This window comes from Sus scrofa, chromosome 1 (genome assembly GCF_000003025.6).
Source record: "Sus scrofa isolate TJ Tabasco breed Duroc chromosome 1, Sscrofa11.1, whole genome shotgun sequence".
In the NCBI taxonomy this organism is placed as follows: domain Eukaryota; kingdom Metazoa; phylum Chordata; class Mammalia; order Artiodactyla; family Suidae; genus Sus; species Sus scrofa.
In genome coordinates this window covers 253680815-253697582 of record NC_010443.5, presented here as the reverse complement: position 1 = coordinate 253697582, position 16768 = coordinate 253680815, and the positions used below count along the sequence as shown (strand labels likewise).

The 16768-nt window shown below is 39.2% G+C and overlaps 1 protein-coding gene across 1 annotated transcript in view; it reads left to right on the top strand.

Annotated features, from left to right (window-relative positions):
* The window catches only part of ZNF883 (zinc finger protein 883), a 49357-nt gene that overhangs the window by 19623 nt on the left and 12966 nt on the right, over positions 1 to 16768 (top strand). Inside the window, 1 exon segment of the mRNA XM_021067597.1 lies at positions 3263 to 3348. The gene's annotated coding sequence lies outside the window, so the exon portion shown is untranslated.

Here is a 16768-nt window from a genome sequence, read left to right as displayed (position 1 = left end):
CAAGCCCACCCATCCTTTCCTTCCCTCACTCCATTTTAAGGAAACAGCTCATCCCACCACCCCACCCTGGAGCAAGCAAGAGCAACAGTTACTTGGTTTTCTAGCTGCCTGTGCTACAGCACAAGTCCCGATAAGCCTTACCTGAATTTCTCATCTGGCCTTTTATCAATTTCTACTGATTAAAGAGTTTAAAAACCTGGGTCAGTATCATTATCAGTAAAATAATACTGTAGGATATTTGAAGACATGAAGGAATATTTACCAAAAAATGAAATTTAAAAAGTATTTTTCTATATATTACATTCTTTGTAATGTTAAAGCATATATAAGTATTTAAGCATATGTAACTATATATAATTTGCACATATATGCATAGAAATAGCCTATATATTTAAGTAAATAATTGTGGGTATATTAGACTGGGCTTGTAGCTGATTTTAATTTTGTTCTTTTCTCTCTTTTCTACAGTCTATATATATTCTTTGTATAGGAAAACATTAGGTACATACATTCTTTTTAAATTAAATTCATTTATCTGATTTATTCTCAAGAGTAGATGTAGAGGACAACACAAATTAATGTACAAGGATTCACCAAAGAGTACTATTTTTGGTAATGATATGGATAGAGTAGGATAATTCAATAGAGAGAAAGGGAAATTTAAGGAAATTTGGGAAACTGTTGTAAGCTAATGACACTCTAGAAAAGAGTCCAGTAACTTAGCAACAATCTACCTAGAAGGAAGACCAGTTACATTCAAGGGCCAGGCACACTCAAGCCACAAGTCCTGATGGTTAAAACACAAGACAATAGATAAAGGGTCTACATCTTGTTATTTGAAGTCAGGGAGTTAATGGCCCCGGAAAAGTAGCATTTCTGCATGTAGCCAAGACAGGAATATGGGTGAAATGGGAACTAAAGTAGGTGACAAGGGCTGAGAGTATGAGAGTATGTGAGTATGTGTATACAGTGTATGTTACCACCTTTTTGCTAATATACATATGATTTTTTTTTTTTTTCTAGCCACCCCTCGGCATATGGAATTCCCTGGCCAGGGATCAGGTTCTAGCTGCAGTTGTGTAAGCCGCAGCTGCCAGATCCTTAACCCACTATCTATGCCAGGAGGGATACTGAACCTCCATCTCAGCTCTCCCAAGACCAAACAGGTTGCACCACAGCAGGAAATACTACATGTGATATAAATAGTGCCATGACCGTCTCAGTTGGACCATATAGGGTCAGAGGAGGAACTAGTAGTGATGTAAGCCTTGATGTCTACCCAGAAAGGAGGAAGAAGGTGGTCTTCTCCTCTACCCACTTTTCCAACGATTATAAAAAGGTAGCCCTCTTCTTCAGGCACAGCCCTCTCTACCACCTGCCTGTGTCTCACAAGAGTTCTATGCTAATAAACTCTTCGCCTGCAGCTTTGCCTCTTCCTGAATTCTTACTGCGCAGAAATAAAAGAACCTGAGCTTCAGTAAGTCCTGGCTCTGGGTGAGTGGTTTTAATTAAAAAACAGTGGGTTCAAGATCTCTCCTAAGTAAGGAAACTGTGAGTTCAAGTCCTAATTCAAGGTTTGGCTGGGTTGGAGTCCCAACCTGAGGAATATGATTTCAGTAGCATTAACGTAAACATAACCTAAATTCCTAACAAAGACAAAAACGCCAGAAAAAAAAATTTTTATCACAAAATATAGCCTTGTTCTTGGCTGGAAGGAATCTCTCTCACACTCTCTCTCCATGAGGAAGAACGGGGCTGTCAGAAAGACTTATTTTTATAATCCTACCACAGTGTTAATAGTGATTATCTCTTTGTTAACGGAATTCCATAGTTGGGGTGGGATTCTGTCCTTTTATGGTTATCTGTTGAATAAAAGGTTACTTAAAATCTGTTTATAATGAATAGGCATTACCTTTGTGTAGAGGGGGAAAGTTTGTTAACGAAAAATTTGCATCCCTTTAGACTCCTTAGACTCCTTTTTTTTCTATAGCAAAAGGAACCCCCCCCCACTAATTTAAATAACGAAGGAGCAAAGCAAGTTTCTCACTTGCAAGGGTAAGGAAGGGCTATGCCGAAGCCCAATGAGACGCTGCGCGCAGGCGCCCTGCCTTTGTAGAGCAGAGCGTGCTGGGAAATGTAGTTCAACGAGGCCAAGGGCGCATGCGTATTTGCTGACTTGGCAGGATTCTGGATAGGCAGGCTGAGTTTGTTTTTTCGGTGATGCTGGTGAGCTGGTTTTTAACCTTTCTGCACGCTGTTGGGAGTTAGGGAGGAAGCTCCGCTTAGGAAAACCCCCTCCCCCATCCCCAAGGATGAGGTGGGGCCAGAGGGACCTGAGAGAATGCAGTGGTCGGTCGGGCTTGGTGATGGGGCGAAAGGCAGAGATTTGGGTTGTTGTTTTGGTTCGCGTTGGAGTCGAGTGCAGAGTAGTGACCTGGACCCTGCATCTGGGTTATGCCAGCCTAGGAATGTCTCTGGGTTAGAGGAAGGCAGAGCCCTAGCTGTGCATCTCAGCCGTAAGGGCAGAGAGGGTCTGGGCTCTCACTTCTGGATGGGGAGCTGAGGGGTGGGGAATCATGAGGACTGAGCTCGGGGATTTGGGGGCTTTGGCAGTGATGGGATCTATCGGGCAGATAAACCCCCAAAGGGGAGGGGCAGCCACTCCAGACCTTAGCTGGAAATTGCAGAAAAACTGACTTAGGAAGTTATTGACCCTAGAATTTGGATCTCCGAACATCCAGGTCTTTGCTCTTTCCTCTGAAATGCACCTCTTCTAGAAGTAGTTTTTTGTTTTGATTTGTTTATTTTGGATAAATTTCTGAAGCCTCTTATGTAAAGAGCTGTGGAATTGATTCCTTACTTTCTGTGGGCTATGAAGAGCAATTGACTGTTGTTCATTGAGATGGCATTCGTGAATGAGCTTTCAACAACTTAAAGTGCTTTACACGTGCTACTACTTTTATTAATGAATGCAAAGGGACTGATGTAGTAGATGTCACCCAACTTGAGAGGCTCAGAGTTAACCCTGTGTCTGGATAGCAAGATAGGAGCTGTGCCCCTGGATACCACAGTAACTATAGTGACAGGGTCAGAGCCCCGAACAACAATGACAGTGGCCTTTCCTTTGTACTCTGTGGGGAAGAAGTCTGTTCCTGGGCTCATTCCAACCTTATCTTTAGGGAGGGTGTGGGTTACATCCAGGTAGTCAGATAGGGGTCTCATAAAACAGTCTTGATTTCTCAGTATCCCTATTCTTTTCCAGGTCTGTTTTCTCAAGCCTCTACCTGATTGGATAAGATGAAGTTTAGAAGGAGGACCTGACCATTGGCCCCTGACTACCTGTCTTTGGTGAGCAAAGTTTTGCAAGCCTTTTGTACCTTGCTCGGTTTAATTTCTAAAGTTAACATCTGCAGTTTGAAAATCACATGTGGTTAAATATTCCTTGAAATTCTCTTTTATTGCTTATAATTTATGTGTACGTGTGTATATGCAACCATTGCAGTATTGTATGCATAAATGTACCCATATATATTCTTTAAACATTAAGATAGGAGTTCCCCTCATGGCTCAGTGGTTAATGAACTCGTCTAGTATCCATGAGGATGCGGGTTCGATCCCTGGCCTTGCTCAGCGGGTGAAGGATCCGGTGTTGCCATGAGCTGTGGTGTAGGTCTCAGATGCCGTTCAGATCCCCCATTGCTGTGGCTGTGTTGTAGGCCAGCAGCTGTAGTTCCAATTCAGCCTCTAGCCTGGGAACCTCCGTATGCCATGTGTGTGACCCTAAAAAGACAAAAAATTTAAGACAACAGCCTGGCAAAATGCTCATTTATGAGAGAGTTGTGAGAATGGAGACTGAGGAACAGCAGAATCTCCCATCTCACACTTAAGTCCAGATGGTATGGCATCTTGAGCCTGTTTGGCAAATTTGTACACAGAAGACATACAAGTGAGTCAACGTGGCTTTATTTTTTTCTTTCTGGAACTATCTGTGCCCAGAAGAAGGAGAGATTTTTTTTTTTCATTAATTGAATAAATATTCGTTAAAGGCCTGCTTTTTGCCGGGTAGTGTTTGAGGCAGTGGGAATTCAGCAGGGAACAAAACAAAGTCCCCTGCCTATATGGAACTGACAGTCTACGATGAACCCACAGACAGTAAACAATCTGAGTGTGGCAGCCGGTAACTGATGGAAGAAACTGCACTACAGTGGGGATGTTAGGGCAGGGCCTGGGACAGCTGTTATTGTCATATATGGGGAGAGGGAAGCCTTCTCTAATAGTGTGACATTGAGGAGAGACTTGAAGAAAATGAGGGTGTGAGCCTTGCGAGAGGGGAAAATTCCCAGACAGAGGAAGCAGCAAATGCAGAGGCCCCGGGGTGCAAATGTTCTTAGCCTGTAGGAGGGCATCAGAGAGGCCATTGTGTCCAGAGGAGTGAAGACATAGCATAGTAGGGGTTGAGATGACAGAGCAAAGAGGGGTCTGTATAGGCCTTTCGGAGGAGATTGGCTTCTAGTCTTGAGTGAGAAGGGAAGCCTTCGGGAGGTGTTTGTAGTTGTTATTAAGGAGCGATATTGAGGAACAATTTACATACTATTTACCAGTTTTCGTAGGAGGATTTTGAAGAGAGAAGAGAAGTGATATGGTTTGACTTTTTTTTTTTTTTTTCATCTTTTTAGGGCCACGGGTGGGGCATATAGGATTCCCGGGCGGGATCCAAGCCCCACCTGCGACCTACACTGCAGCTCACAGCAATGCCGGACCCTTGACCCACTGAGCAAGGCTAGGGATCGAACCCACATCCTCATGGATACCAGTTGGATTTGTTTCCACTGTGCCACAACCGGAGCTCCTTGACTTATATTTTAAAGGAACCATTTTGGATGCTTCATTGAGAATAGACTAAGGGATCAAGAGGAAACCTAGGGACCCTGGTTAGGAAGCTAAGGCAATAATCCAGGTGAAAGGTGGTTTCCTTATTCCTCACTCTCCTGCTCTTTAAGCAAACCATCAGACTCGTCACTCACATCAGACCTTTGACTCCTCCCCCATGTCACCTTCAGGGATGGTCCTGCTTTCTGTTTCACTGAGGGAAGAGAACAAGCAGAAAGAAAACTTCCCAAATCCCTCACCATCACATCCGCCAGCCTTCCTGGAAGCATTTCCAGAGTCTGTCCTCCCTCCTTTTACTGTAAAAACAAAAAAAGGTCTGTGCTCTAATTTACATCCAATTTAATGTTACTTGTGTGTTAGATCCCACTTCCTCTCACTCACCCAGGATGGCGCCTGGGGTAATCACTGAGCAAAATTCCTGGCCTGTGATTTCTCTCCCTCTCTCTCTCTATATATATATACATATATTTATTTATTTATTTATTTATTTGGGTATATGGACAACATTATTTTTTTCACAAAAATTCAAATATAAAGTACTGATTTAAGAAAATTCCCATCGTGGCTCAGTGGTTAACGAATCCAACTAGGAACCATGAGGTTGCAGGTTCGATCCCTGGCCTTGCTCAGTGGGTTAAGGATCCGGTGTTTCTGTGAGCTGTGGCGTAGGTCACAGACAGGGCATGGATCCCACGTTGCTGTGGCTCTGGCGTAGGCAGGTGGCTACAACCACTAGCTTGGGAACCTCCATGTGCCGCAGGAGCGGCCCCGGAAAAAGGCAAAAAGACAAAAAAAAAAGAAAAAAAGAAAATTATAAATGACCTAATAGCCATCAACAGTAGTTTGCTCTGGAAGAAATCTTTACAGATATGTTATGCTTTTATCATTCTTCAGTTACAAAGGACTGCCGTTAAGAGTTTAACTATAAACTGAAAGGAAGAAGGAGTTCCAGCTGTGGCTCAGCAGTAACAAACCTGACTAGTATCCGTGAGGACGCAGATTCAATCCCGGGCCTCGCTCAGTCGGTTAAGGGTCTGGCGTTGCTGTGAGCTGTGGTGTAGGTCGAAGATGTGGCTCAGATCCCTGGTTGCTGTGGCTGTGGTGTAGGTGGCAGCTGCAGCTCCCATTCGACCCCTAGCCTGGGACCTTCCATATGCTGCAGGTGACGCCCTAAAAAGCAAATAAATAAATAAATGAACTGATAGGAAGAGAATTAAGCACATAGGAAAATAAATATCTTTTCCTATTGTTCTTTTCCTCACCCCTTTCCGAGATCCTGTCTCATTTTCACTTTAATTTAACTTTGAGCTTAGAATGTTAAGACATGTTAGCAAATTCTCAGAGCTCTGGCATGTATATGTTCCACCTGGGTTTGGGTCATTTAAGTGTATCTTGATCTCATTTCAGTTGTATACACACCAGTGTCATTAGTGAATATAAATTTGCTTTACAGGCAATAAATTGCATTTTTCAATCATGAGGCTTTCCATTTCATTTATTTATGTATTTATGTATTTTTAAATTTTTAGGGCCAAACCCATGGTATATGGAGGTTCCCAGGCTAGGGGTCAAGTTGGAGCTACAGCTGCCAGCCTATGCCAAAGCCACAGACAGTAATGCAGGATCCTTAACCCACTGAGTAAGGCCAGGAATCAAACCTGCGTCCTCATGGATACTAGTCGGATTCATTACCACTGAGACACGATGAGAACTCCCTAGTTTAGAATTCTGATAGGCAGTCTTCCAGAAACCAAACTGATAAAGAAGTAAATTTAGGTTTATAGAATATTAATGAATCAGTACTCACAAAAACATCTGCTGTGTGAAGGGCACACTACTGAGTACATGGGGATTCAAAAAATTTAATCATTATCATCCATCCCCAGAACTCAAAGAGCTAACCACAAAAACATTAACTTTGCACTTAGAAGACATTCAAAAATCTTGAAACATGTAACCAATAGTGGTTTAGCTGTAGATAGGTCTACATGGAGGAAGAGGACCAATTAAATATTTTAGGATCCTAAATCCTTCCCAGTTCTGAACTTTATAGCAGTATCATGAGGCAGTCTGGACACTTTCCTGGACTATTGAGAAATAGGAGAAAAATAGCGTCTTGAATACCACTTCTTTAAGATAGCTGGTTTAACTAGCAGCATGCTGTAGTACAAAGACCACTCAATTGGAAATCAAGAGAAGACTTTATTGATTCATTCATTCAAGAAATACTTATTAGTTATGTAATACATGCCAGGTTCTAGTGTGGCCCTGAGGACAAAAGAGTGTATAAGTTAGTATCACTGTCCTCAAGAAACTTATACTTTAAGGAAGGAAGACAAGACATTGAAAGTAGAACATTGAAGTACAATGAATGTAGGGGACATATAAGGTGCTGTGAGTTAATTTTTGCAGGTAACATGATTAACATATATATATATATGTATATATATATAAAATAAGAATAAATTACTGTCCTGCACCTGGTATGATTATAACTTTAATACATATAAATAAGTGTCCTTTCGATGCCCTCCCCTTACAAAGGCTGTTTCACTTTAAAAGCCCACTAACAGTGTATGAGAGCATCTATTTCCCCACATACTTAAACAGCACTAGGTGTTATATGCTTTTTTAATGGGTTTTATTTTTATTGTTAATAATTTCACCCTTACAAAATGTTACAGGGATAGTAAAAAGAATTCCCATTTGGCTTCAATCAGATTCACCAATTGTTAACATTGTTTGACTTTTATCATTCTGTCTAAATTATATTTTAGTTACAAATTTTTTAATTGAGGTATAGTTGGTTTATAATATTGCATTAGTTTCAGGCATATACTGCAGCAATTCAGTTGTATATATATATACTGAATATATATATATATATATATATAAAACTATATGTGTGTATATATATATATAAATTCTCTTTTAGAATCTTTTATAAGTTATTACAAAATACTGGGTACAGTTCCCTGTGCTATACAGTTGGTTCTTGTTGGTTATTTATTTTATATATGATAGTGGTATATGTTAATCCCAACCTAAAATTTATCCCTTCCTCTACCCCCTTACCCCTTTAGTAACCATAAGTTTTGTTTTCTATATCTGGGAGTCTCTTTATGTTTTAGAAATAAGTTCATTTGTGTATAGGTATATGTGTGTTATTCCACATATCAAACTTAGTGAAGTCAGCCAAAGATAAATATCATATTATACCGATTATTAATATCATATTATACTGATTATAAATATAGGATATTTATCTTTGCCTGACTTCACTAAGTATGATAATCTCTAGGTCCATCATCTGATAATGATTGCATTGAATCTGTAGATTGCCTTGGGTGGTAGAGTCATTTTGACACTATTGATTCTTCCAATTCAAGAAAATAGTATATATTTCCATGTTTGTGTCTTCTTTGATTTTTTCATCAGCATCTTGTAGTTTTCAGAGTACAGGTCTTTTAACTCCTTAGGTAGGTTTATTACTGTGTATTTTATTCTTTTTGATGTGATGGTAAATGGAATTGTTTCCTTAATTTCTTTCCAAACTTTCCTTGTGATTGTGTAGATATGCAATAGATTTCTGTGTATTAATTTTGATTTCTGCAATTTTACTGAATTCATTGGTGAGCTCTAGTAGTTTTCTTGTAGCATCTTTAGGATTTTCTACTTATGGTATCTTGTCATCTGCAAACAGTGGAATTTTATGTCTTTTCCAATTTGGATCCCTTTTATTTCTTTTTCTTCTCTAATTGACATGGGAACTTCCAAAACTATGTTGGAAAGGGGCAAGAGTGGACGTCCTTGTCTTGTTTCTGTATCTTAGAACAAATGCTTTCAGCTTTTCACCATTGAATATAATGTTACATGTGTGTATGTCATATATGGCCTTTATTTGGTTGAGGTAGGTTCCCTCTATGCCCACTTTCTGGAGAGCTTTTTATCAGAAATAAATGCTGAATTTCATCAGAAGCTGTTTCTGCATCTATTGAGATGATCATATGGTTTTTATTCTTCAATTTGTTAATGTGGTGTGTCACATTGATTTGGAGATACTGAAAAATCCTTGTATCCCTGGGATAAATCCCACTTGATCATGGTATATGACCTTTTTAATATATTGTTGGATTTGGTTTGCTAGTGTTTTGTTGAGAACTTTTGCTCCTATGTTCATTAGTGATATTGACCTATAATTTTCTTTTTTGTGTGGTATTTTTGTCTGGTTTTGGGATCAGAGTGGCCTCATACAATGAGTTTGGAAGTGTTCCTTCCTCTGCAGTTTTGGGGAACGGTTTCAAAAGGGTAGGTGTTAACTCTTACTGTTTGATAGAATCCACCTGTGAAGCCATCTAGTCCTGCACTTTTGTTTGTTGGAAGTTTTAAAATCCAAGTTTCAATTTTAGTACTTGTAATTGGTCCGTTCGTATTTTTTTTTTTTTTTCTATTTCTTCCTTGGCCAATCTCGGAAGGTTTTACCTTTCTAAGAATTTGTCCATTTCTTCTAAGTTGTCCATTTCCTTGGCATATAGTTGCTTGTAGTGGTCTTTTGTTGTCCTCTATATTTCCATGATGTCAGTTGTAACTTCTTTTTCATTTCTAATTTTATTGATTTGAGCCCTTTCTCTTTTTTTCTTAATGAGTCTGGCTAAAGAATTATCAATTTTGTGATATTTTCAAAGAACCAGCTTTTCATTTCATTGATCTTTTCTATTATTTTCTTTGTCTCTATTTCATTTATTTCTGCTCTGATCTCTATGATTTCTTTCCTTCTACTGACTTTGGGTTTAGTTTGTTCTTTCTCTAGTTGCTTTAGGTGTAAGGATAGGTTGTTTGAGATTTTTCATGTTTCCTGAGGTAAGGTTGAGATTGTATTGCTTAATACAATACAATAAACTTCCCTCTTAGAACTGCTTTTGCTGTGTCCCATAGGTTTGGAGTGTTGGGTCTCTGTTGTCATTTGCTTCTAGGTACTTTTAAATTTCCTCTTTGATTTCTTCAGTGATACATTGGTATACATTGGTAATGTACAGTGGTACATTAGTAGCATGTTGTTTAGTCTCCACATGTTTGTGTTTTTTGAAGTTTTTTTTCTTGTAGTTGATTCTTCGTCTCATAGTGTTATGGTCAGAAAAGATACTGGATATGATTTTAATTCTTAAATTTACTGATGCTTGATTTGTGGCCCAAAATGTGACCTATCCTGGAGAATGTTCCATATGTACTTGAGAACAATGTATATTCTGCTGCTTTTGGATGGAATGTTTTATAAATATCAGCTAAGTCCATCTGGCCCAATGCATCATCTAAGGCCTGTGTTTCCTTATGAATTTTCTTTCTGAATGATCTGTCCATTGATGTGAGTGAGGCGTTGAAGTCCCCCACTATTATTGTGTTACTGTTGATTTCTCCTTTTATGTCTGTTAACATTTGCATTATATATTGAGGTACTCTTGTGTTGGGTGCGTATATATTTATAATCGTTACATCTTCTTCCTGGATTGCTCCCTTGATCATTATATATTGTCCTTCTTTATCTCTTATAACAATATTTATTTTAAAGTCTATTTTGTCTGATATGAGTTGCTACTCCAGCTTTCTTTTGATTTCATTTTCATAGAATACCTTTTTCCATCACCTCACTTTCAGTCTGTATGTGTCTCTAGATCTGAAGTGGGTCTCTTGTACACAACATACATATAGGTCTCATTTTTGTATTCATTTACCTAACCTATCTCTTGGTTGGAGCATTTAATACATTTATATTTAAGATAATTATTGATATTTATTTTCTTATTGCCATTTTGTTAATTGTTTTGTGTTTGTTTTTGTAGGTCATTTTTCTTCCTTTCTTTTTTTGTTCTCTTGTGATTTGATGACTATTGTTAGAGTTGTGTTCAGATTCCTTTCTCTCTTCTTTACTTTTTTTTTTCTTTTTTTGGCAGTGGCATGCAGAAGTTCCTAGGCCAGGGCTTGGCTTTTTTCTTTTTTGTGTGTGTCTCTTTATAATTTGTTTACAGTTACCACAAGATTTTGAGATAGCAGTCTCTCTCTGTGTGCATGTGTCACTGTGTTTAAGTTGCTCTAAGTTGCCGAGATCTTAATTTAAAATGCATTTCAAATATCCTGCATTTGTACACTCCTTCTTTCACAATTACTGGTTTTGATATCAGCGTGAGGATGATTTCCTGCCTTTACTGTATATTTGCCTTTATGCTTTCCCATTTAGTACTTTTCTTACTTCTAGTTGTGGCCTTTTCCATTTAGAGAAGTTCATGGCAATGCTGGATCGTTAACCCACTGAGTAAGGCCAGGGCTCAAACCCGAAAGCTCGTGGTTCCTAGTTGGATTTGTTTCTGCCGCACCACGCTGGGAACTCCTTCCTTTAGCATTGTTTTAAACTGGTTTAGTGGTGCTGAATTCTCTCAGTTTTTCTTGATCATATTTTTTGTCCATATTTTTATTACATTATTTTTTCCTAATTGACTTGTAGAAACTCTGGTCCTTTTTTTGGTCCTTTTTTAGGGCCGCACCTGTGGCATATGGAGGTTTCCAGGCTTGGAGTCTAATTGGAGCTGTAGCTGCTGGCCTGTGCCACAGCCACAGTAATGCCAGATCTGAGCCACATCTGTGACCTATACCACAGCTCATGGCAACGCCAGATCCTTAACACATTGAGTGAGGCCAGGGATCGAACCTGCAACCTCATGGTTCGTAGTTGGATTCATTTCTGCAGTGCCATGACGGGAACTCTGAAGCTCTGTATAACTAATGAGTACTTCTGTTTTAGCAGTTACAAATATTTATTCCCAATATGACTTCTCTCTTTTTTGTTGACTGCCTTATATGTTTGTGTCGTCAGGTCTGAGAGTCTTCTCCTTTATAACCTCCAGGTTGAATATATTTTTAAGGACTTTCTCACAGCAAGATTATAAAAATAGTCTGATATTTTTCTGGTTGTTTGATAGTTTTATTTTTTAATGTCTAATTCACTTACAGTTTTTTGTTTTTTGGGTTTTTTGTTTGTTTGTTTGTTTTGCTTTTTAGGGCCACACCTGCAGCAAATGGAAGTTCCCAGGCTAGGGGTTTAACAGGAGCTGTAGCTGCTGGCCTGTGCCACAGCCACAGCAATGCCAGATCTAAGCCACGACTGCGACCCACACCACAGCTCATGGCAACACCAGATCCTTAACCCGCTGAGTGAGGCCTGGGATTGAACCTACCTCCTCATGAATACTAGTTGGGTTTGTTACTGCTGAGCCACAATGGGAACTCCATAGTTATTTTTATAAGAAAGTGGTGATAAATTTTTTTTTTCCCTAGATGGATAAGCCAGTTGCCCCAAATTATTTGTTGAACTTCCACCTTTCCCCAAATATTCAAAATGCCCTGTTTATCATATATTAAGTCCCTGTAAAAGAAATAGGCTCTTTCTAGACTCAATTTTGTTTTGTTATCCTTCAGTCTGTCCTTACTTTAGTAATATACTTTTTCAATTAACATAGTTGTATGTTTTGATATCCAGTATGGACAAATCTTCCCTCATCTGCATCTCTTTTCTTTTTCAAAAATGTATGTTATATATATTAAGTTGGGGTTATATTAGTTTCACAGGGCTGGTGTAACAAAGTACCACAGGCTGGATGGCTTAAAACAATGGAATTGTATTGCCCCACAGTTATAGTCAAGGTTTTGGCAATGCCATGCTGCTTCCACAACCTATAAGGGAATCCTACCCAGCTTCTGATGGTTTGCTGCAGTCTTTGGCATTTCATGGTTTACAGCAGCATAACTTTAATCTCTGCCTTCATTGTCACATGGTGTTCTTTCTGTGTATCTTTGTGTCTTTGCATGATCATCTTCTTGTAAGGAAACCAGCCATATTAGATTGGAGCCTACTCTATGCAATATGACCTCCTCTTAACTTACATCTGCAGTGATCCCATTTCTAAATAAGGTCACATTATGATATACTAGGGGTTAGGAGGTGTGTGTGTGTGTGTGTGTGTGTGTGTATTTTTTGGGTGGGTACACTTTCAATTCACAACTGGAGAGAACAGCATCTTTAAATTTTGAGTATGTTCATTCAAAAACATGGATTTTTCAGTTTGAGAAGTCAGCAGAATTTTGCTGCTTTCAAGTTTCTGCACCTGTTTCATAAAATGCTTTTAAGATTGTTCTCTTTGTCTCTTATTTTAGAAATTTGGCTGTGATATCCTTGGGTATGCTTTTCTTTAAATTTAGCCTCCTAGAGGTCCCATCATGGCTCAGTGGTTAAGGAACCCGACTAGGAACCACGAGGTTGCGGGTTCAATCCCTGGCCTCGCTCAGCGGGCTAAGGATCTGGTGTTGCTGTGAGCTGTGGTGTAGGTTGCAGACACAGCTCGGATCCCATGTTGCTGTGGCTCTGGTGTAGGTCAGCAGCTACAGCTCCGATTAGACCCCTAGACTGGGAACCTCCATGTGCTGTGGGTGCGGCCCTAGAAAAAGACAAAAAGACAAAAATAAATAAATAAATAATGGGAATTTAGTTTCCTATGGTTTGGGACTTCTTGAATCTATAACTCACCAGTTGGGAATATCTTCCATCCTTATTCCTTCAATTACTATGTTATTCCTATTCTTACCTTTTGTTTTGAGACTCCTGTTATATACATGTTTAATCTTTTGAGTAGGTTTTATAAGCTTCTTATGCTCTGATCCTAAAAGAGATAAGCTTATATGAAAAGATATATGAAAAGAATTTAACGGTCAGAATTAAAACATAGGAGTTCCTGTTGTGGCTCAGTGGTTAATGAACCCGACGAGTAACCATGAGGTTGCAGGTTTAATACCTGGCCTCGCTCAGTGGGTTAAGGATCCCTCATTGCTATGGCTTTGGTGTAGGCTGGCAGCTACAGCTCTGATTGGACCCCTAGCCTGGGAGCCTCCGTATGCCATGGGTGTGGCCCCCCAAAAAAACCAAAAAGACAAAAAAAAAGAAAAAAACATAAGTTATAGAAAAATTGTTGAAGTGAAACAGAACATTAAGTGAAATACAATGAAATCTTTTTTTTCATTGAGAACCTTTTTTTATTTTAGGATAGTATTAGATTTACAGAAAAATTGCAAAAATGGTACATTGAATTCCCATATATTTCATAGCCAGTTTTCCCAACTAACATCTTACATTCGTTTTTACATTGCCACAATTAATGAATCTAGGTTGATACTTATCATTAACTAAAGTCTACACTTCATTAAAATTAACTTAGTTTTTAACCTAATGTCTATTTTTTTCAGTTCTAAGATCCTACCCAAGATACCATGTTACGTTTAGTTATAATGTCTTTCTAGACTCCTCTTGGCTGTGACATTTTCTAATCCTTTAAAAACATTATCACTGAGAGTCTTTTTTTTAAACTCTGTGCTTCAATTTGCATATTTTTTAATTGATCTTTCTGTTTGCCCAATCTGTTTTTATACCAATCCAGTTGAGTTCTTAATTTCAGGTATACTGTGCCGAATGCTTATTTGATTCCTTTTTGGTTGATTCCAAATTGCTATTAAAGTTTTTCATTCTTTTTCTACTTTGTCTATCTTTCTATCTTGTTTTCTCTTGATTCCTGGTCAGTGGTACTGACGTTTTGTATGTCTGCTCAGTTTTGATTATGTACTTGTCATCATGATAAAAGGACCATAGAGTTTCAAGTTGATGTCATCTTTTACCAGGAAAAGTTCTCTCTCTCTTTTCTTTTAAAGTAGATAGGGTCATCTCAGCCAAGCTATGTTAGTGCTAGGTTGCAGGGGTTTTTTGTTTGTTTGTTTGTTTGATTGTTTTTATCTTTTCTAGGGCCTCACCTGTGGCATATGGAGGTTCCCAGGGTAGGGGTCTAATCAGAGCTGGCCTACGCCAGGGCCACAGCAACTCGGGATCTGAGCTGCATCTGCAACCGACACCATAGCTCACGGCAACACCAGATCCTTAACACACTGAGCGAGGCCAGGGATCCAACCTGCAATCTTATGGTTCCTAGTCAGATTTGTTAACCATTGAGCCACTTGATGGGAACTCCCCAGGTTGCAGTTTTGATAACATTTATTTTACCTCTTGATTACTCCTTTTCCTAGGATGTGGCCCTCCTGAGCACTCAGTTGAAAATGTGGCAGCTCTTTGTCTCCTCAGCCCTGAAAAATTGTGGGAGATTTACTTTTGACATTCAGAGGTTTTCAGCCTAACTCTTCAGACCCCCTCCCCCCGCCGCCACGTTATACAGCTTGAAAATTCAGATTCTTGGAGTTCTCTGGCAGCTTAGGAAGTGAAAATATCTGGCATTGTCACTGTTGTGGCATGGGTTCAGTCCTTGGCCCAGGAACTTCTGCATGCCCTGGGCGTGGCCAAAAGAAAAACCCAGATTCTTTGGGAAGAATCTGGTCATGTTTGAGGTCTTTTCTGTCCCTAATTTTGCTACTTCAGCCACTTGTAAATGCCAAAATCTGTACTGTTTCTTTGCCCTTCTTGAGTGGCCTTCTGTGAGGGGTCAATGTTGGATTCTCAGCCAGAATTGGTAAGTTTATTTCCTACTGGTGAAAAGTGGCTGTATATCCTCAAGTGTCAGTTTATCACTTCTCTAGAGCTTTTTGATTGGTTTGTTTTCAAACTCATCCAAGTCTCCATTAAACTTTTCTTTTCAAATAGAGGACCCATATTTTAATAACAAGAATTGTATCTGTTTTATCTTTTCTATTGTCTAAAGAGGGTAGCACAAGGGAAGTTGTATTGCAGTGTGAAATATGGCAGCAGACAGTGATATCAACATTTTTGGGGTAAGTCGATTAGCTGTTTGACATCTGAGGAATCTCACTGTGGCAGTTATCTTGGTGAATTCCTCATCATCTAGAGTCTTATCCTCATAAGCTGTGGTGTAGGTTGCAGACGCAGCTCGGATCCAGCTTATCCTCATGAGCTGTGGTGTAGGTCGCAGACGCAGCTCGGATCCCACATTGCTGTGGCTGTGGTGTAGACTGGCAGCTACAGCTCCGATTGGACCCCTAGCCTGGGAACCTCCATATGTCGAGGGAGCGGCCCAAGAAATAGCAAAAAGACCAAAAAAAAAAAAATCTACCTAGTATTTGGCATTAGTCTCTTTTCTTCCAGATTATGTATGAGTAGGAAAAACCTGCCATTTTTTGCATCTTTAGCACTTTTTTTTCTGTGTCCTGTTACCATCACTTTACTTTTTTTTTAATAAAATTAAATCATTCTCTTTGAGATGGAATCTACTAATCTCTTTTTTTCACTCAATGAATGTTATTACATTTATAGTTGTACAACAATCATCCCAACCCCAATTTTATAGCATTTCCATCCCAAACCCCCAGCTCCTCCCTTCACCCCCAACCTGTCTCCTCTGGAAACGATAAGTTTTGCAAAGTCTCTGAGTCAGTATCTGTTCTGCAAAGAAATACATTGTGTCCTTTTTTTAGATTCCACATGTAAGTGGTAGTATATGATGTTGGTGTCTCACTGTCTGACTAACTTAATTTACGATAATTTCTAGGTCCATCCTTGTTGCTGCAAATGCTGTTATTTCTTTCCTTTTAATGGCTGAGTAATATTCCATTGTGTATATGTACCACATCTTCTTTTTCCACTCCTCTGTTGATGGACATTTAGGTTGTTTCCATGTCTTGGCTATTGTATATAGGACTGCAATAAACATTGGAGTACATGTATCTTTTCAAGTCATGGTTTTCTCTGGATAGATGCCCAGAAGTGGGATTGCTGAATCAAATGGTAATTCTATTTTTAGTTTTCTCCATACTGTTTTCCACAGTGGTTGCACCAATTTACATTCCCACCAACATTTTAATGGGGTTCCCTTTTCTCCACACC